This window comes from Tachyglossus aculeatus, chromosome 17 (assembly GCF_015852505.1).
Source record: "Tachyglossus aculeatus isolate mTacAcu1 chromosome 17, mTacAcu1.pri, whole genome shotgun sequence".
In the NCBI taxonomy this organism is placed as follows: Eukaryota; Metazoa; Chordata; class Mammalia; order Monotremata; family Tachyglossidae; genus Tachyglossus; species Tachyglossus aculeatus.
In genome coordinates this window covers 31998034-32020479 of record NC_052082.1, presented here as the reverse complement: position 1 = coordinate 32020479, position 22446 = coordinate 31998034, and positions in this window count along the sequence as shown.

Below are 22446 nucleotides of genomic sequence, written 5' to 3'. Positions count from 1 at the left end.
AAAATACTACTAATCTAACTGTAAAAGGAAGTATATCTGCAGGAACCAGGAATTTAGGATAAAGTTAGTTCTCTAAAATGAGGTTTGCTTTTTTCATTAGCCTATTTCTATTTAGGTTGATAGAAGTCCTAAGGAACTTTTTTTTTCCACAACGTAAATTTCTACTGGTTATACTGAAACCCAGAAATTGATGCAATAGGCTTTAGAATAGGAAGAAACTTTGTATAGGTACACAAGGTATTCATTATGGTGTGATGCCAGTAACTACCATTGATTGATTAATTGTGGTGGAGTAGTAGTAATGAAATTTTGTGAGTACCTACTGAAGGCAAGACACCTAGCCCCATGTGAGACAGGGACTGAATTCAACCTGATTAATTTGGATTAGCCCAGTTCTTAGAACAGTGCTTGACACATAGTGTTTAACAAACATCATATTTTATTATTATTATTGTATCAATTTTATGACTCAAATCAATATGAATTGTCAGTTACTACTAGATTTTTCAGCCATCTTAATATTGAGGTTTCATATCTTTATTCCTTTACTCTTGTTACACAATATTTCTTAGATTATTATCATTCTCTTAATGTTTAAAATTTTACATTCTCCAAGTCATTTGTAGTTGTTTCTCAGCTCTTAACGATATTTATAATAGTAAGGATGTGAATTAGAGGTGTGATTCAACAGTTTGATAATAATTCAACTTTTTGGAAGAGGATGTTCAAATTCCAGCAGGGCTGACTCAGTGCTCACTCTTCCAAAATGCTCAAGTAAAATATTAATTAGCTTACTATCAAAACTGGGATTTTAATTTTACAACCTATGGTCATCTATGATTTAAATACCGTTTACATATTACTTGATATATTTTGCAAATATTTCAATATCTGGAGATGTAATTTGAAAGTTCCTTGCAGAAAACCTTTGAAAATGTAAAGCTCAAAGTGCTCTAGTGGATTTAATTGATTTTTGTCCTCTAAAATGGCATATTAATATGGGATGTCTGACTCCCAAACTCTGTCTCAAGCATGTCAGTGAAGCTACCTCTGAGAATTGTGTTTCTTCCCATAACTTCTGTTCCTGTATTTATTCTTGTGCTAGGAATGCTACTCTGGTGCAGAGCAAAGCTGTATTTGTAAGGTTGCATCAGTTACATTGCATCAGTTACATTAGAAAATAACTCATGCTTTACTGATAAGAAAGCTAAAATTCCTTTAACCAAACGCAATCTCTAACACGATAACCTATTAGATTTTAACTAAACCAGCCAAATTTCTGAACTAACTAGCTTATTGTAAAGGACAGTCAACAAAGGTGATTAAGAAACCTGTAGGGATTCAATCTTCATGATTTACTTCATTAAACAGTAAAGGCCTTTGGTGAAAACAATCATAGTAAACAAAAAGCATGCCTCATAGCATTAGTCTGTCTCATCCTGAAATGGGAAACTTGTCCCAGGGGTTATACAATGCCGAAATTTGAGTAAGCTGTTAAATTAAGTCAGGGGAGAGACAAAAGGAAAATAAGATGGTTCGTGTAATATATATTATACGTATATAATACTGGATAATTTATTATCCAAATTTACCATATAGAATCAGTGTACTTGGACCTGCAAAGCAGACACAGACTTCTGGATCCATAACGTGTGAAAGAGAAAATGGTGCAAAAGGTAATTTAAAACATTAGGAGCGGGGGAAAACCCTGGGACCTGGAAACCTTGTAGTTCCTCTGGCCTGGAACGCTCATCCTCCTCATATTTGACTGATAGTTACTCTTCCCTGCCTTCAAAGCCTAACTGAAGGCACATTCATTCAATTCATTCATTCAGTCATATTTACTGAGCTCTTATTATGTGCAAAGCATTGTACTAAGCACTTAGGAGAGTACAATGTAACAAATAGAAATTCCTGCCCACAGTGAGCTCACAGACAAGAGTGGGAGACAGACATTCATATAAATAAATAGATAAATAAATGAATTACAGATATACACAGATATATACATATGTGCTGTGGGGATAGGAGGAAGGATGAATGAAGGAGCAAGTAAGAGTGACACAGAAGGGAGAGGGAGAGGAGAGGGCTTAGTTAAGGAAGGCTTCTTGGAGGAGATATGCCTTCAGTAAGGTTTTGAAGTGGGGGAGAGCAATTATTTTTCTGATATAAGGAGAGAGGGGGTTCCAGGCCAAAGGTAAGATATGGGTTAGAGGCCGGCAGTGAGATAGTTGAGATCGAGGTTCATTGAGGCCTTCCCTGATTAAACCCTCCTTTCCTCTTCTCCCACTCCCTTCTGCATTGCCCTGACTTGCTCCCTTTATTCATCCACCCCACCCAACTTCACAGCACTTCCGTACATATATGTAATTTATTTATTTAATTTGTGTCTATCTTCCCATCTAGACTGTAAGCTTGTTGTGAGAAGGGAATGTGCCTATTTATTGCTATATTGTGCTCTCCCAAGCACATAGTACAGTACTTTGCACAGAGAGAGTGCCCAACAAATGCGATTGAATAAATGAATGAATGAATGAGAGACCAATTTCAATTCAACCAAAATAGTGCCAGGATGGTAACATTGTAAACTTAAAACTGGGGATAAGCTGATCGGTAAGGAAAAGAACAAGAAACAGATTTGTATTATCCTTGGGAGAGGTAGCTCGGAGGTCTGGGACAGATGGAATCAGATGTGCCATTTAAATAAATCAAGAAGAGCAAATTAGACTGATCACCAAGTGGGGACCTGGGCAGATGGTGACATCAGTAAAAGACCAAAGTCAAAAATAGACAAAGCCTTCTAAATCACTGTTAGTACGGTGGGCAATTGTCTAGTTTGTACTGGATGGTCTTATTTTCAACTGGATTGCCCTTTTTCCAGTAAGAACGGAGCATAAAATACTTTTATGCCTGATATTTTAGCACTCAGCCTTTCTTCAGTACAGCTCTTGCCACGGAGTCCAGTGACTTGCAAGTGACAACTGAGTTCATGCAAACCAGAGAGGGCAAGGCAATGACTCAATGGTCAGGGTTTCCCCTGGCAGATGCTCTAGTTTGCGAAAAGACCAAAATTCCTCTACCATAAAGATTATACCTATTCTGCCATATTATGGAAAGAATCACAATTATTGAATTTATGCTATTGAATAATCATTTGGTTGATGGGCTCTAGAAGAAGTCCTTTGAAGCTTCATTAGAACAGAAAGATCTAACAGAAAGGATTCTAGTTGATATTGTGGCTTTTTATGGTATTTGTTAAATGCTTACTTTGTGTCAAGCACTGTTCTAAGTTCTGGGGAGGATGCAGGATAATCAGGTTGGAGACAGTCCCTGTCCCACATGGAACTAATGGTTTAAATCGGAGGGAGAACAGGAATTGAGCTTCCATTTCAAAGATGAGTAAACAGAGGCACAGAGAAATTGTGACCTGCCTGAAGTCACACACAGAAGAAAAGAAGCAAAGCCAGGACTAGAACTCAGGTCCTCTGTATCCCAAACCTATGCTCTTTCCATTAGGCCATGTTGCTTCTCTAATTTAAAGACTAGATATTGACAAAAAAAATGTGATTATGATTTGTGATTCAAACTGAATTTAGTTTCAGTAACACTATGCAACCCCAGTGTGTGGCTAGAGGCATTTAACTAATAATGATGATATTTATTAAGTTCTTACTATGTGCCAGGCCCTGCTCTAAGCGCTAGGGTAGACACAACCTAATCCCTGTCCCATATGGGGCTCACAGTGTTAATCCCCATTTTACAGATGAGGTAACTGAGGCACAGAGAAGTGAAGTGACTTGTCCAAGGTTCCACAGCAGATAAATAGCAGAGCTGAGATTAGTCAGTTCCTCTTTACTCCCAGGCCTGTGCTCTATCCACTAGGCCATTGTTACACTGATTTAACTTTTTCTCCATGTTTTCTATGACCCCTAGAGAACCCTTTTTTCATGACCATATAAAATGTATTTTGCTTTCTGGTCTGTGTTGCCTACAAATTCGTTGGGATGGAAATGTCTGCTGACTGGAAGCTGAGATTCCTAGGGCACAGGTCTCATATTTTCTTAGATTTATAGAATAAGCAAAGTCTAGAAGATGTCCCTCTTTCTTGGACAGATAAACTGGGGGGAATACTCTGGCTGCTAAAAAGGTTGAGGATTTCCATAATTCATAAGATAATGTGGAATGTGACATGGCAAGTTCTTTTATCTGCACAGGAATACGATAATTATACTATAGCAGGAACAGAAAGAATTTGACCTCACTTTCTTCAGGAAGCTGTCTTTTCTCAGTTGGTACAATTATGCAGTTGGTTTTCCTAGAACATATCTTTTCACTATGCCTTTTGGATAGAACATGACAGAAGAATCAGGGAGCCTTTTTCTGACACCAAGTGTCTCTCTGGATAAAATAAATATCATGTCAGAAGAAATGGCTGTGTGAGTGTCTGTGGAATCAGTCAAAGGATAAGTATTGCAACACATGTTTTCATTGAAATGGGTATCATCACGTATTTACTGAGTGCTTACTATGTGCAGAGCATTGTACTAAGCATTTGGGAGAGGTCAGTACAAATGTTGGCAGCTACACTCCCTACCCACAATGAGCTTACAGTATAGAGAGGGAGACATACGTTAATATAAATGAATAATTTATAATATATAATTTATAGCTATGTACATAATAAGTGCTTTGGAGCTGAGGGTAAGGTGGATATCAAATGTCCAAAGGTCACTGATTCAAGTGCATAGAGGACACAGAAGAGAGAGGGAGCTGGGAAAAAAGAGGGCTTAATAGGGGAAGGCCTTCAAGAGGAGATGCGACCTTAAGGATGCAAGAATAGAATTTTAGTATTCTAGGAGAACTGGATAGAGTGGGTTATTTGCCAATTGACAGCTATATATTAGGTTTAAGTATTTATAAATGTAGCAGGGATATGGTTTCTGGCTTTGGGATAACTGGTACAATAAATTCCTCATCTTCTTCTGAGCTTGGACTCTTCAGAGCCCTTCAACATTTAGAGGGGAGTTTGTTACTCAATGGATAAACGTTTCATTTATTCAATCATATTTATTGAGTGCTTACTGTGTGCAGAGCACTGTACTAAGTGCTTGGGAAGTACAAGTTGGCAACATATAGAGACGGACCCTACCCAACAATGGGCTCACAGTCTAGAAGGGGAAGACAGACAACAAAACAAAACATGTAGACAAGTCGTCAGAACAAATAAAATTAAAGCTAAATGCACATCATTAACAAAATAAATAGAATAGTAATCATCTATACCTCCCCAACTGCTTTGACGGCAGCCACTAGTACAAACTTCAGTTCCTCACACTTTTGGCAAAGATGGTCCTTTGTTGACCTCACACACGACAAAATGGATTATTGCAATCCATGAAGCTGCTCTCTAATAGTATCTTATTTTAGTTATCTTAGTGTGTAGCACAGTGCTTGACATATGGTCCATACTCGACAACTGACTAGTAAGGCAAATTCTTTAGACTATTAGTTCATTGTGGTCAGGGAATGTACAACTATGTTGTATTGTACACTCTCAGGTACTTAGTACAGTGCTCTGCACACAGTATGTGCTCAATAAATGCCACTGACTGATAGTTTAAAACTTTTCTTTCCATTTCTTATTAAAATCTATTAATGGATAAGGATATAGAATAATACTTAAATTCACTGAAAATCTAGCCTTCAGTATGGCTGTGCTAATTTCTTATCATTCTAGTGGGATGAGAACTCAGGGCCCACTGATTGAATTACTGGCCCTTTAGCACTAATTTCCAAAGTGATTCAGTTACATTCTCTTTGGGCTACTGGTACTCTAAATTCCTAGCTGAAATCATTTTTCAAAATGCAAAAATCAAGGTCTTCATTGTTTTCCCTCAAAATGTCAGTAATAGAGAAATGATTTTTAAGCTTTCTCCAAGAAGAGATGACACTATTCTCCAGATGCTGTCCAGTCTCCCTACCCAAAGAAGAAAATTGTTAGAAATTAAGCAGTGATTCACTGAAGAGGATGCAGCTGTTAGATCCTGCCAGATTCTGTGTGATGTATACCAGCAAATCTTATTTGTTCCAGGGAAAAAAATCATCATCATTTACTTGAAAGGATAACTCTAACTGTGTAGTTGCTTATCATAAGCAATTAAGGAAGCTATGAGAAGAAAAAAATCACAACATAATATATGCAAATAGAGAATATCACTGCTTCTATACATCTCCTCAGTTTGTTTAAGACAGTGATTTTCAAGTTATTTTCTTTTGAGAGTTGTTTTCAAGTGGCATCCTGCTATTGCTTTCATTCTACTGGGAAATCTAGATGATGGAAAAAGGAAACAGTAGAAAGACCCTCACTGACAATATCCTCTCCTGGTTATTCTCCTATTCTCTGGCTGGATCCATCTCATTCTTTTTTGCTGGCTCCTTCTCTGCCTCTTGTCTTGCCTTATGCTGTCGAGTTGCCTCCTACTCATAGAGAAACCATGGACACATCTCTCCCAGAATGTCCCATCTCCATCTGCAATCATTCTGGTAGTGTATCCATAGTGTTTTCCTGATAAAAATACGGAGGTGGTTTACCATTGCTTCCTTCAGTGCAGTAAACTTTAGTCTCCTCCCTCGACTTTCTCCTATCATCATCATCATCAATCGTATTTATTGAGCGCTTACTATGTGCAGAGCACTGTACTAAGCCCTTGGGAAGTACAAATTGGCAACATATAGAGACAGTCCCTACCCAACAGTGGGTTCACAGTCTAAAAGGGGGAGACAGAGAACAAAACTAAACATACTAACAAAATAAAATAAATAGAATAGAATATGCCACTGCTGCCCAGCACAGATGAGTTTTGACTTGTAGCAGATTGCCTTCCACTCTCTAGCCACTGTCCAAACTAGCAATGGAATGCATATGCCTCTGTTTGACTCTCTTTCCCATAGTTGAGACAGGTAGAGTACTGGAAACTCTCCAGGTGTGACCTGAGGGGTGTTTCTCTGCCTAAAAAAACCCCTTAAATGTTGGGGTGGTGGGGGGGTGTTCCTCAAGGCTCTGTTCTAAGTCTCCTTCTATTCTCCATATACACATACTTCCTTGGGGAATTAATTCGGTTCCATGGCTTCATCTACTGAGAAGCAATGTGCCCCAGTAGATAGAGCACAAGCCTGTGAGTCAAAAGAACCTGAGTTCTAATCCTGCTCTGCTACTTGTCTGCTATGAGACCTTGGACGAGTCACTTTACTTCCCTGTACCTCAGTTACCTCATCTGTAAAATAGGGATTATTACCATGAGCCCCATGTGGACACGGACTGTATCCTACCTAATTAGACTGTATCTACCCCAGTGCTTAGTATAGTGTCAGTTACACAGTAAGGACTTAAACTCCCGACAGTCTGGCCCTTCTGAAGTCAGTCCATTTGGAGACCCAACTTGTCTCAGCTGACAATTGCTTATATCCACTTATTTCTGGCTTTCTGTTTATCCAGGCCATCCCCCTATGCCACAGGGTGGACAGTGGTCAAGATGAAGTGCGTCCTTAGGCATGAACTAAGCACTTTAATCTGTAACCTTTGGACATTTGGTATTCTCCCCACTCCCAGCATTTTTGTACATATCTTTAAATTATATATTATTCATGTTTTTGTCTGTCTCCCCCTCTAGACTGGAAGTTCATTATGGACAGGGCATTTGTCTGCTAATTCTGTTGTATTGTACTCTGCCAAGCACTTAGTACAGTGCTCTGTACATAATGGGAAAGCAGCATGGCTCAGTGGAAAGAGCCCGGGCTTTGGAGTCAGAGGTCGTCGGTTCAAATCCCGGCTCCGCCACCTGTCAGCTGTGTGACTTTGGGCAGGTCACTTAACTTCTCTGTGCCTCAGTACCCTCATCTGCAAAATGGTGATTAAGACTGTGAGCCCCACGTGGGACAACCTGAACACCTTGTAAACTCCCCAGCGCTTAGAACAGTGCTTTGCACATAGTAAGCTCTTAATAAATCTCCGGTTGCTACCAATCAATCTGCGCATCAGGCAGAAACTCCTCACCCTTGGCTTTAAGGCTGTCCATCACCTCGCCCCCTCCTACCTCACCTCCCTTCTCTCCTTCTACAGCCCAGCCCGCACCCTCCGCTCCTCTGCCGCTACTCTCCTCACCTCGTTCTCGCCTGTCCCGCCGTCGACCCCGGCCCACGTCCTCCCCCGGGCCTGGAATGCCCTCCCTCTGCCCATCCGCCAAGCTAGCTCTCTTCCTACCTTCAAGGCCCTACTGAGAGCTCACCTCCTCCAGGAGGCCTTCCCAGACTGAGCCCCTTCCTTCCTCTCCCCCTCGTCCCCCTCTCCATCCCCCCATCTTACCTCCTTCCCTTCCCCACAGCACCTGTATATATGTATATATGTTTATACATATTTATTACTCTATTTATTTATTTATTTATTTTACTTGTACATATCTATTCTATTTATTTTATTTTGTTAGTATGTTTGGTTTTGTTCTCTGTCTCCCCCTTCTAGACTGTGAGCCCACTGTTGGGTAGGGACTGTCTCTATATGTTGCCAACTTGTACTTTCCAAGCACTTAGTACAGTGCTCTGCACACAGTAAGTGCTCAATACGATTGATTGATTGATAAATGCCATCAAAAAAAAGCTCAATAAATACAATTGATTGATTGATTGACGAGCTCATTCTGCGAATGTGCATCCCTCCCATATGGAAGAGGAGTCTCCATCTGATGCAACAGTTTGTTCTGTGGGGGCAAGTGTGTTAAACACTCAGAGGATATCCTTGGGAGCTACGCTCCTTTCAGTGGATTAGTTATATTCCCTCAATGGAGTCCGGGAGCAGAGTTGAGGCATCCCCTATCTGTACCCCTCTAGAGTGTATATATGTTGCCTACTTGTACTTCCCAAGTGCTTAGTGCAGCGTGGCTCAGTGGAAAAGAACACGGGCTTGGGAGTCAGAGGTCATGGGTTCAAATCCCAGCTCCGCCAATTGCCAGCTGTGTGACCTTGGACAAGTCGCTTAACTTCTCTGGGCCTCAGTTACCTCATCTGTAAAATGGGGATTAAGACTGTGAGCACCCCCCTTGGAACAACCTGATCACCTTGTAACCTTCCCAGTGCTTAGAACAGTGCGTTGCACATAGTAAGTGCTTAATAAATGCCATTATCATTATTACTATAATAAATATGACTGAATGAATGTAAACTCATTGTGGGCAGGGAATGTGTCTGTTTATTGTTGTATTGTACTCGCTTAAGCACTTAGAGACAGTGCTTTGCACATAGTAAGTTCTCAATAAATTCGACGGACTGAGTGACTAAGCTCATCCTCTAGACTGTAAGCTCATTATGGGCAGGGAATGTGCCTGTTATATTGTTATACTGTACTCTCCAAGCACATACTACACTGCTCTGCACACAGTAAGTGCTCGATAAATATGATTGAATTCCTCTTGAATGTAAATGTCTTTCAGGCTTATCTATCCCTAGTGTATAATAAATTACTGTTTGGGTCCTCACATGCTGCCAAGAGGAATTATCAAGCCCTGTTTGCCATACCCACTATCTTGAATGAACATTGCCTGCTGGATGTTTAGTCAGCTAGTCAGTTAATCTTATTTATTGAGCACCTACTATGTACTAAGCACTTGGGAGAGTATAATATAACTATAACAGGCATATTCCCTGCCCACAACAACCTTACAAAAGCTTAGAGAAGCAGCGTGACTCAGTGGAAAGAGCACGGGCTGGGGAGCCAGAGGTCATGGGTTCTAATCTCAGCTCCGCCACTTGTCAGCTATGTGACTTTGGGCAAGTCACTTAACTTCTCTGGGCCTCGGTTTCCTCATCTGTAAAGTGAGGATTAAGACTGTGAGCCCCAAGTGGGTCAACCTGATTACCTTGTTTCTGCCCCAGTGCTTAGAACAGCTTGGCACATAGCATTTAACAAATACCAACATTATTACTATTATTACAGTTCAGTATTTTGTTTAGTATTTTGCATAAGATGTAGATGTGATCTGAGCAAATATGAAGGTTGATGAAACGGTTTTAAAAGGATATTCATTCATTCATTCAATGCTATTTATTAAGTCCTTACTGTTTGCAGAGCACTGTAGTAAGCTCTTGGGAAAGTACAATACAACAATCAACAGTGACATTCCCTGCCCACAGTGAGCTCACAGTCTAGAGGCAGGGAGACAGACATCAATGCAAATAAATAAAATTACAGATAGAACATAAGAGCTATGGGGCTGAGAAGGGGAAAGAGCAAAGGGAGCAAGCCAGATGCTGGAGAAGGGAGTGGGAGATGAGGAAAAGTGGGGCTTAGTCTGGGAAGGCTTCCTGGAGGAGATGTGCCCTCAACAAGGCTCTGAAAGTGGGGAGAGCAACTGTCCATCAGATTTGAGGAGGGAGAGCATTCCAGGCCAGAGGCAGGATGTGGGCCATGGGTCAGCAGTGAGATAGATGAGCTCAAAGCACAGTGAGAAGGTTAGAACTAGAGGAGCAAAGTATGCAGACTGGGTTGTAGAAGGAAAGAAGGGAGGTGAGGTAGGACGAGGCAAGGTGACGGACTACTTTAAAGCCAATTGTGAAGAGTTTTTGTTTGACATGGAAGTGGATAGGTGACCACAGGAGGTTTTTGAGCATGGGGGATACCATGCTACTCCTGGGCAAAGGAGTAATATAAGTCCACAATGAACTTCCTTTTACTTAACTTTCAGTTTTAATTTGGGAAAGTAGTGAAAACTAGTGGAAAGCATGGCCCACGGAGTCAAAAGATCTGAGTTTTCTCATTTCAACCCTGTCACTTGCCTGTTATGTAGCTCTGGGTCCGTCACTTAACTTCTCTGTGTTTCAGTTTTCTCATCTGTAAAATGGGGATTCATACCTGTTCTCCCTCCTACTTAGATTATAAGCCCCATGTGAGACAGAGATTGTCTCTGACTTGAATATCTTATATTTACCGCCTCCCCCCACCCCCAATTTAGTACAGTGCTTGGCATTTACTAAGCTCTTTAACAAATATCACAGTTATTATTATAGTGTTTTTTTTCTGATGCATGACCAAATTACAGTCTCTTTCCTCTTTGGTTTTCAAGGTTATGAATATAATTCTGTGAAGAAGCTGAAATATCATACCACATTTAAACAGCTAAGATTTATAAATGAAAATATTTCAAATTTTTATGACTGTTATTTACAAATTTTGAATATCTGTACTGTGAAATAGCTTATAAAACCATTTTCTAGCTAGATAGCATTTAAAATGAAAAGCCCACTGTAACATATAAATAAGTTTTGTCAAGTATGTATGACCTTGAGACAATGGCAATGCTCAGTTCTTTTAGGAGAGGAAAATTCCTAACAGTGTAGTGAACTCAGCAGCTTCCTATTCAGTAGTCAAATGAGTAGTTTAAAACACCCCCCTCCCCTCCGCCCCCCAATGCACACAGTTCAACCCAGACTGTTCTCTCTGAAAGCCACTGCCTGCTTAATTAACTTTGGAATTGATCTTCAGATATGTAATCAAGAAAATCATTTTAGAGCAGTTGGCAAATTCATATTCTTCCCCTCTTCAAATCAGCTTTGCATCTATGCAATTCCAAGGATCATAATTCACTTTTCATCTGTTCAGTTACTTCAGGGGCATCAGAGAAACAAAACACAGACATGGAGGTTAGGAAGTATTTATGCAAGAGTTCCTATCTGTTTTTCTCAACTTCTTGCCAGCTTAAATTCTCCTTGTTTCATGTAGTCTGAGAGACTGTTATCATTGGTTAACTTACATGTACTGATCCATTTTATTTAGGATGTGCCAACCCACAAAGTAGGAAATGGAAAGTAGTAACAATTGTGTTTTTTAAGTACCAAGTTTCAGTGTAAATATGTAGAGGTGGAATCACAGAGGAGCTCATTACGTGCCAAGTACTATACTAATAGATGAGGTAGATATAAGATACTAGACTATCAGCTGCTTGAGGACAAGGAATGTATCTACCAATTCTGTGTGGTGTATTGTGCATTGTGTTGTGTTCTGTGCATTGTGTTCTCTCAAGCGCATAGTACAGTTCTCTGCACATACTGAGTGCTAAATATATATCTTTGATTTATTTTCTAATAAACAGATTGGACACAGTCCACATGGATCCCACAGCCAGCTTTCCTGACTAGAAGCTCATTGTAGTCAGGAAACATGTCTACAACTCTTTTGTATTGTACTCTCCCAAGCTCTTACAACAGTATTCTGCACACAGTAAGCATTTAATTAATACCACTGATTGATTGACTGAGGGGAGAACATGCTCAATGAATAGTGGCAGCTAGTATTAGAATTGTGGCCAAGTCATTTTTGAGAACCATTTCATAAGTTGTGCCAATATTTAATTTCTTTTCTTGGGTAAAACTTTCTTCAACTGTAAAGAGTTAATGTACAGTTTTCAGTGATTGGGAGAAAGACAAGACAGACTAGAGAGACAAAGGTTTCTTGGGGAGAGTTGATTAGACAGTAATCATTTTTCTATTTCTCTGTCATTTTCACTTCTTGGGGGAAAAAAACGAGATTGCCAAAATCAGTTGATTGCTTTATTAAGGGCTACAAAGTCCCCTATAAGACTGCAGAATTTCTGAAAGATGGGATCGCTGAAGCATGGTGAAAAAAAAGACTAATTCCATGTTTCCTGTCCTTTTCCAGTATTAACTATCTTTAATGTTTTGCAGTTCAGTAAAAAGTTACATAACTTTAAACTGAATTCCATTAATGGTGTAAATCAATGAAACATTCTTTTCTGAGATTATTTCAATGGAAATATTTTTTTTTTATTCTGATCCACTTAGTGCAAATCTAACTCTGGTAGCCAAACCAACATTTGCTGAGTGGTACGTAGACAAGGGTAATATGGGAAGCCGCACTTTTCCTCATCTCCCACTCTCTTCTGCATCACCCTGACTCACTCCCTTTGCTCTTTCCCCCCTCCCCGCCCCACAACACATATATATAATTATGTATATATAAGTTTATTTATTTATATTGATGTATGTTTACTTATATTGATGTCTGTCTCCCCCCTCTAGACTGTGAGCTTGTTGTGGGCAGGGATTGTCTCTCTTTATTGCTGTATTGTACTTCTCAAGTGCTTAGTACAGTGCTCTGCACACAGTAAGCACTCAATAAATATAACTGAAAGAATGAAGCCACACCACACTAATGTTGGCTCCAAAATCCTCCCATTAACTCTATGATTTAGCATATCTCCCCATGGGCGAGTAGCATTTCTGCTCTTTCCATCACTGCCTCATCCTTCTCACTCTTCAGGGAGACTCATGACAGCTCTAGACCTGTGAATAACATAAATCCAATGCTCAGATCCCCAAGATAAACAAAATATGTGCATTTAATCACACAGCCAAACCATCATATGCTCTCGGGAGCTCAAAAAAAAGTTTTTAATCCGTCCAGAAATTTATCTACTCAAATATACTAGTTGCAGCTCACCATTGAAATTGAGACTGGCTTTTATTTGTACCGGTGAAGATCATGTGGCTTGACACTATTTTTGAAAACACAAATTCATCTTTAAATATCTAATGATATTCCCTCAATTTAATTTTTACAATGTCCTTGTCATGCAAATGTTGTAGAGCCATTGATCATTTTCTGGAAATCGACGTTTATCTCAAATACAAACAATATTTTGTTTTCCGAGAAAAGATGTTCTGCTTGCTTACTTAAATGGTGTATGTGCATCCTGTCAAATGTAGGGAAATTTTATTTTCATCAAATTATCCTGTACATCACAAAAAGGAAACATTTCCTTCAGAAGATCTTTCTGCAATTTTGCTCGGTTTTTGCCATCCTAAGTGTAGATTGTCAGGTTTTCTGTTTGTGATTCTATCTAGTAACTTCTAGTTCAGTGCTCTTTGCTCTGTCAAACAATTTATCAACCTCTTTGGGATTTACAACCATCAGATATTGGAAAATTGTTATCATGCCATCCCTCAGACATTGTTTAGACAAGTTATACACATGCAGTGCGTGTATTCTTCTTTCACAAGTCAGTTGCTCCAGTCTTTCTCCTGTCTGATTGTCTTCTCTGGAGTCTTTCCATTATCTTTGGTGCTTTCTGATAATTGGAATGCTCAAATTGAGCACAGGTGTTACAGCTGTACTCTCACTAGTTTTCTGGAAGTGAGCTAGGTCCTTTTGGTTTGAACAAAATACCCTAATCCAATTCCACCTCCCCTATTTTTTTTTCACTTCTGCAGATTTTGCTGCCCAAACAGAATTTAATAGAAGGCCCTCATGGGAGAGATGGTTCAGCTTCTCTGTCAATACTTGCCATGCTATCTAGAAGTTTAGTGTGCTGATCCTAAAATTCTCCAATATCATCATTTCCCATGTGTGGTGAGATGTGACACACTCACTGTCAAAAAACTCACAATGTTAGAAAATACGGCAGATCTCTGAATTAAATGCACAGCTAGTTACTTGCAACTGCCAACTAAACTCCAGAGCCTGAAAAAAAATCTCAGCATAGGCATTAAGGCAGAGTCTCTCCTCGTCTTCTGATCCGTTTTGCAGAAGGAAATCTCACATAGTCCCAGTTAATAAGGGATAATTGGTGGCTGTGTTATATGAGCATGACTTTATTGCGTATATCTCATGTTTAAATGAAATGTATATCCTAACACTTGCAGGTTTTGCATCGATTAAATGGCTCTATAAAAACATTTCCAAAATTAGTATTATCTGAAAAACAATCTACTCACATCATGTCTTTAAATCATACAATGAATGAAAAGGTGAACTATATGGTGGTATTATCAACCCCTTGCTATTTGGGATATGTTAAACTATTTAATTACCTTTGTTTCATAGTCAATCAGTCAACTGTATTTACAGAGAGCTTACTTTGTGCAGAGCACTGTATTAAATGGTTGGGAGAGTACAATACAACGATATAGCAGACACATTCCCTTCCCACGGTGAGCTTACAGTCTGGAGGGAGAGACAGACATTAATATAAATAAATACAATTACAGATATGTACATAAGTGCTGTGGGGATGAGAGGAGGGATGAATAAAGGGAGCAGATCAAGGCAGTGAAGAAGGGAGGAAAGGAGGACTTAGAGAAGGCCTCTTGGAGGAGATTGCCTTCAATAAGGCTTTGAAGGTGGGAAGAGTTGATTATCTGTTAGATATGAAAAGGGAAGACATTTCAGGCCAAAGGAAGGAGTTGGGTGTGAGATCAGAGGAGACATAGAAGAAATCGAGGCACAGGGAGAAGTTTAGCCTTAGAGGAGTGAAATGTGTGAGCTGGGTTGTAGTGGGAGAGTACCAAGATGACGTAGAAAGGGACAAGGTGACTGAGTGCTTTAGAGCCCATGGTAAAGAGTTTCTGTTTGATGCAGAGGTGTATGGGCAACCACTGGAGTATCTTGAGGAGTGGAGAGATGTGGCCATAACATTTTTATAGAAAAATAATCCGGACAGCAAAGTATGAACTGGAGTTGGGAGACACAGGAGGCAGGGAGGTCAGCAAGGAGGCTGATTAAAAAATCAATGTGGACTAGGAAAAGAGCTTTGTTCAACATGGTAGCATTTTGAATGAAGAGGAAAGGGTGGATTTTAGAGATGTTGTGAAGGTCAAACCAACAAGATTTAGTGATAGATTGAATATTCGGATTGAATGAGAGAGAGGAGTAAAAGATAGTGCCAAAATTATGGACTTATGAGACAGGAAGGATGGTGGTGCCATCTACAGTGAAGCAGCGTGGCTCAGTGGAAAGAGCACGGGCTTTCGAGTCAGAGGTCATTCATTCATTCATTCAATCGTATTTATTGAGCACTTACTGTGTGCAGAGCACTGTACTAAGCGCTTGGGAAGTACAAGTTGGCAACATAGGTCATGGGTTCAAGTCCCGGTTCCGCCACTTGTCAGCTGTGTGACTTTGGGCAAGTCACTTAACTTCTCTGTGCCTCAGTTACCTCATCTGTAAAATGGGCATTAAGACTGTGAGCCCCCCGTGGGACAACCTGATCACCTTGTAACCTCCCCAGTGCTTAGAACAGTGCTTTGCACATAGTAAGCACTTAATAAATGCCATTATTATTATTATTATTACACTGATGGGAAAGTCAGGAGGAGGGCAGTGTTAGGTTGGGAAGATGAGGAGTTCTGTTGTAGACATATTATATTTGAGGTGATTGTGGCACATCTTGGTAAAGATGTTCTGAGGGAAAAAGGAAATGTGAGACTGTAGAGAGGGAGAGAGATCAGGGCTGGAGACGTAGATTTGTGAATCATTCACATTCATTCATTCAATTGTATTTATTGAGTGCTTACTGTGTGCAAAGCACTGTACTAAGCACTTGGAAAGTATGTCGGCAACATATAGAGACAGTCCCTACAAAACATTGGGCTCTCTCCCTCCTCCCCCTGCCTATACCCCTACCTTTTCTCCTTCCCCTCCCCACAGCACCTGTATATATGTATATATGTTTGTATGTATTTATTACTCTATTTATTTATTTATTTTACTTGTACATATTTATTCTATTTATTTTATTTATTTTATTTTGTTAATATGTTTTGTTTTGTTGTCTGTCTCCCCCTTCTAGACTGTGAGCCCACTGTTGGGTAGGGACCGTCACTATATGTTGTTAACTTGTACTTCCCAAGTGCTTAGTACAGTGTTCTGCACACAGTAAGCGCTCAATAAACATGATTGAATGAATGAATGAATAGAAGGGGGAGACAGACAACAAAACAAAACAAGTAGACAGGTATCAGTACTATCAGAATAAATAGAATTAAAGCTATATAACAATAGTAATGATGGTATATGTTAAGCGCTTACTATGTGCAAAGCACCATTCTAAGTGCTGGGGAGGTTACGAGGTGATCAGGTTGTCCCATGGGGGCTCACAGTTTTAATCCCCATTTTACAGATGAGATAACTGAGGCACAGAGAAGTTAAATGACGTGCCCAAAGTCACACAGCTGACAGTTGGTGGTAGCCGGAATTTGAACCCATGACCTCTGACTCCTAAGCCAGTGCTCTTTCCACTGAGCCATGCTGTTTCATAGAGTAATAAATATGTACAAATATATACAAGTGCTATGGGGAGGGGAAGGAGGGGGGGCAATGGGGAAGGGAGGAGGAGAAGGAGAGGAAAAGGGGGGAATCAGTTGAAGCCATCTGAGCAAATGAATTCTCCAATTCAGAATTGTCAGTTCAAATATCTTTTGATATATTTATATTTACCTGTAGATCACTCCCGTTTTATATTTTTAAATGTGTGTCCATTTCCCTCCCTCTCTTGGGTCCTGCTGGTCCCTATATATCCCTAGATACCTGTATTTCGCTTTCACTAGTTTTCCTTCTCTTTCTTCCACTGCCGTGGTTGCAGTAGAAATAACTGTCATAGCAGGGTTTGTTATGTCCTCATGGCTCCACAGGATTCCACTAGTCTGTCTCCGTCTTCCTTTATTGCTACCGCTGTTGTGGTGGCAAAGTCAGAGATGGAAATTTAAAGTATGCACAATGCCATGCTACCCTGAGCTCTTTACCTAGTAATAATGATGGCACTGTGCTAGGTAGTGAGGCAGATACCAGATAGAACAGAAACAGCTCTCATCTCATACGAGGCTCCCAGACTAAAAGGGATAAACTGGAATTGTATCCTATTGTCTAACAAGGAAACTGAGGCATGGAGAAGTTGAGATTTACCCAGGTTCCCACAGTAGGTAAGTGTCAGGGGCTAGGCCTAAATCCCAGGTTTCTTGGCTCCCAGTCTCAATTTATTGTAACGGAGCAGTTGGGAGATTCCAACACAATTCCATGCCAGGATGGTGACTCAGGAGTGCACTTGCATCAATTTGGGATATCAAAGTCCAGTACCAGTCCAGTCCAGTAGAATTCCAGAACTAACACAAGAGCTGTGAGTTTCACTTCCTTTATTATTCTGCAATTTATGTAAAATCTTAGTTTCCTAATTCAGCATTAGTTTTTGGCTGCATATCCATCACTTTGTAATTTTATTTAATTTAAAAATTCAAAACAGTGTGATTTGTTTACTATCCATGTATTTGAACAACCAAGGATGAATCCCTTTTGAACTAAGTTCTTGGATTGTGTACAGATTTCTCCGCTACGGTATTATCTTATTTGGATTTTATAAATAGCTGTTTTTACAAAGCCTAGATTATTCATGGAAGCCAGTTTTCTTAATCTAGTTTTTAGAGGTAGTTTTTTTTTAAATGAGTGCAGTATCACAGACCTCTAGAGTCATCATTAATTTCATGCCCCATCTCATTTATTAATGAGCCATCTTGCTGGCCTGTACTGATACAGCTATAGAGTCTTTCATTATTCCATTTACCCTCCTTTATTCAACCTTGTTTTCATACCTTACGTGATAAAAGTACTCCTGGTTAGCTCCCAGGCCATTTCCATTTCAATGCTTTCTTGGAATTTTCTGCCTTTCCCTATTCTCATGTGAAGTGAATTTTGTATTTCTTCTTGGGATTCTTGGCTTGCAGAGCACTTACACCTTATAACCCATATATGAAATTTGTGTAATTTTTAAAATAACTGTAAATTTTGTCTTGGCTTACCAGAGTTACCTTTGGTTAATCAAAATTTATTTACATCAAATCAAATTTCCTTGATTTTCTTCAGCCCCACAAGTAGTCAAATCATTTCTTCTCTGTTGAATATTTAGCTGACATAGAACAACTTCTCTTTAGGTGGTTTATGTCAATTTAAATGTTTTGTATCATTCCTTATTATTGACAGAGGTGCTTTTAATGTAATTAGGCAAGCTTAAAATTTCCCCTCCATCCCTTTTCATCTTTGTTTTCATTCAAACCATTGTAAGGTTGCTCAATAGTATTTTGACTTACTAGGATTTACATATAGAATGACTCCATTAGTGGGCACATCCATTATTAAAAAGGCAAACTTTGTGGCCTAGAGGAGTTTGGGAATGAGGGGATGTGAGTTCTACTCCATGCCTCTGCCACTTCCCTTCCCTGTGGTCTTAGGAAAGTCCTTAAATTATCAGTGCCTCAGTATTATCATCTGTAAAAAAAAACAGTGGATTACATAACTTGCTTTCCCTGAGCCCCATGTGGGATCAGAGATTGCGTGTTCAATGTACTTATCTTGTATATATCTAGTATTTAGCATAGTGCTCGGCACATGGCTTAGCAAATACCACTATTATTATTATTATTATTATTATTATTCAAACACACTTTTTAGAAATTCATTTCCTTATCCCATTTAAGAACAGTGATTCTCAGATCCTACCTCACTGCTTCATGCCTATCTTTTAGAATTAAAAGTCAAGTTGAACATATTGCCTGTCAAGAACCATTCTTCCTCACGACCACCATCTCTCCTCCACCACTACTTCTTTCTCTCAGTCTCCTTTCAAAAATTGCTAGCAAGGTATTTGTACCCAAATTCAAGCTAAGGAAGATTCAAGCAATTACGGTGAATGACCATGGAAAATATGACCACTAAATAGTTCCTGTCTGCTTTTCACACCTGAACTCAAAATTATTATCATTATTATGTTTTGTTTTGTTGTCTCTCTCCCCCTTCTAGACTGTGAGCCCATTGTTGGATAGGGACTGTCTCTATATGTTGCCGACTTGTACTTCCCAAGTGCTTAGTACAGTGCTCTGCACACAGTAAGCACCCAATAAATAAGATTGAATGAATGAATGAATATTATTATGGTATTTGTTAAGTGCTTACTATGTGACAGGTACTGTACTAAGCGCTGGGGTGTATATGAGCAAATCAGTTTGGAAACAGCCCATGTCCCACATGGGACATACAGTCTTAATCCCCATTTTACAGATGAGGGAACTGAGTCACAGAGAAGTTAAGTGATTTGCCCAAGGTCACACAGCAGACATGTGGCAGGGTGAAATTAGAACTCACAACCTCTGATGAACAGGTACAGGCTCTTTCCACTAGGCCATGCTTTTTCTCTAAATTAGGGCTGATAAAATCAGGTCTATCATTCATTTTACCTGAGTAACAATTGCCAGAGATCAGGCCTGATCAATCAGGCTCCAAAAGAAGCACTTTTCAGTTCGTATAAATTCCTTTGGTAAAGAATATAAGTGGAAGGGCAAAAGGACAAGGAACATCTTCCCCAAACCAACTAATAGAACACATTCTAGAAACAGGTAGTTCTGTTGAGACTCAGGGACATGAAGAATGACATTTCTAAATTCAGATTATTCAGTGTGAGGCATAACCTTGACAGAAAAAAAAAATGTCTGAACAAGTAACAGTTCATTTTAGTTGAGGTTTCCATTCAACAGCTGCCTTCATGCCTTGTTTCCAGGTTGCTCATTAAGTGCCTGCAAGAAAAATCTTTCAGGATGGTTGTATTCAGTTTTAGTTTTGACAAGGTCTTTCACTGCTGAATATTACTGCTAACAGATTTTCTATCCATTTGAGTTTTTTATACCTTAATTATTCATCTCCTGAATCTATCGATGATTCAAACTGTCAATGAACCATTCCTCAACAAGACTGAAATCAGCTCAGTTCAACTCCTTCTAATGTTTCCTTCTTTTTTTGTATTCTGTTAATGTGGTTCAGAAATCTGGCACTTGTTAATGACAACTTTATTGATCTGCAGCAAATATTTGTACAATCTGTCTAAGAGATTTCTTTAAAACCCAACTGCTGTCTCTTCTGATAATTTAAAAAGATTTTTTTTTTCTCAGAAATGTTAGGTACATCAATGCATCCTTTTTAGAGTTTGATATTAGCATTTTATACTGTACTGGTATTTTGTTTTCACCTTGGTTTAATCATTTGGATGCTAGAATCTCTGCCTCTCGATAAACATTTATCTTCTGTTCCTTGCAGGAGAGCTGGGAAGAATGAAAACCATTCTCAGTTATATATTTCATTTATAGTTAGAACTAATGGCTTTCTTCAATTCTCATGCTATGTCCATGGACATTTGTTAAGGGGAAAAAACTGCACCTGACAGCTTTTATTTTGATTCATTCTCCTCTTTTCTGCTTCTGTTCTTTTTAATCTGATGTGGCCACTGCTAATTTTAAAAATTTGAAGAAAAGGAAAAGGAAGTGTGAAGGGGACAAATAGATATTAATCAAGGAGGCCTGCTAAGGGCAAAAGAGTCACAGAATTGTAAAATCTAGTAATGAAAAAAAATTCTGGTATATTTCTACTCTTGCTCACCCAGTTCAAGTTCATACTCATTTCCTATTATTCATTCATTTCAGGTCAAAAATTAAATGATTTAAATGGGAATTCACTTCACAAGACTGCCCTTACCTCAGTCACACTCAAAGCTCTTTAATCAAACAGTAGTGTTTACCCTGTGCAGAGCATTGTACTAAGAACTCAGTAGATAGAGTGAGTAGACATGATCCCTCCCCTCATGCTCACCACTGAAGATGATAAATAGCACCAATCTAATCAAATATAACAGGGAAAGCCTGGGAAGATGAAAAGGTGAAGGAACAAATTGTGGGAACCACTTGGCTTGTCTCTATTTTGGCTAGATCCTAGCCTAAGTCATTTTGGGTTGTCTACTAAGAATATTGCCCTCTGAGGACTCTCAGTTCGTAATGTAGCTTTAAAGCCTAACCAAATCTAATGAACATGATCTTTGCTGTCCACCAGATAGATGAAAAATGTAAAATGTGATTTTCATAGCCCTTCCAAACACTGTTGACACTCTCAGAAGATCAGAGTAAGGTCGTGCAGGGAGTGTGTTTATTATTCTCTCACAATAGTTTAGTACAGTGTTCTGCACACAGTGCTCAGTAAATACAATTGATTGATCTGAGTTCATGGAACTATTAAACAAATTTGGCTGGCCTGAAATGCTCATCAGAATCCTAATTTACTACATTTTGCTATGACTGATAATAATAACAGTAGTAATTGTGGTATTTGTAAAGTGCTTACCATGTGCAAGGCACTGTACTAAGCACTGGAGTGGATACAAGCAAACCAGGTTGGACACAGTCCCTGTCCCACATGGGGTTCACAGTCTTAAGCCCCATTTTACAGATAAGAGAACAGAAGCACAGAGAAGTGATTAGCCCCAAGCCACACAGCAGACAAGTGGCAAAACCAGGATTAGAACCCGTGACCTTCTGACTCCCAGGGCCGTCCTCTATCCACTATGCCATGCTGCTTCACCATTAATAATACTAATAATACTACTAATAATAATGATGATGTTGGTATTTGTTAAGCACTTACTATGTGCCAAGCATCGTTCTAAGCACTGGCATAGATACAAGGTGATCAGGTTGTCCCATGTGGGGCTCATGGTCTTAATCCCCATTTTACAGATAAGGGAACTGAGGCCCAGAGAAGTTAAGTTACTTGTCCAAAGTCACACAGCTGACAAAGTCACA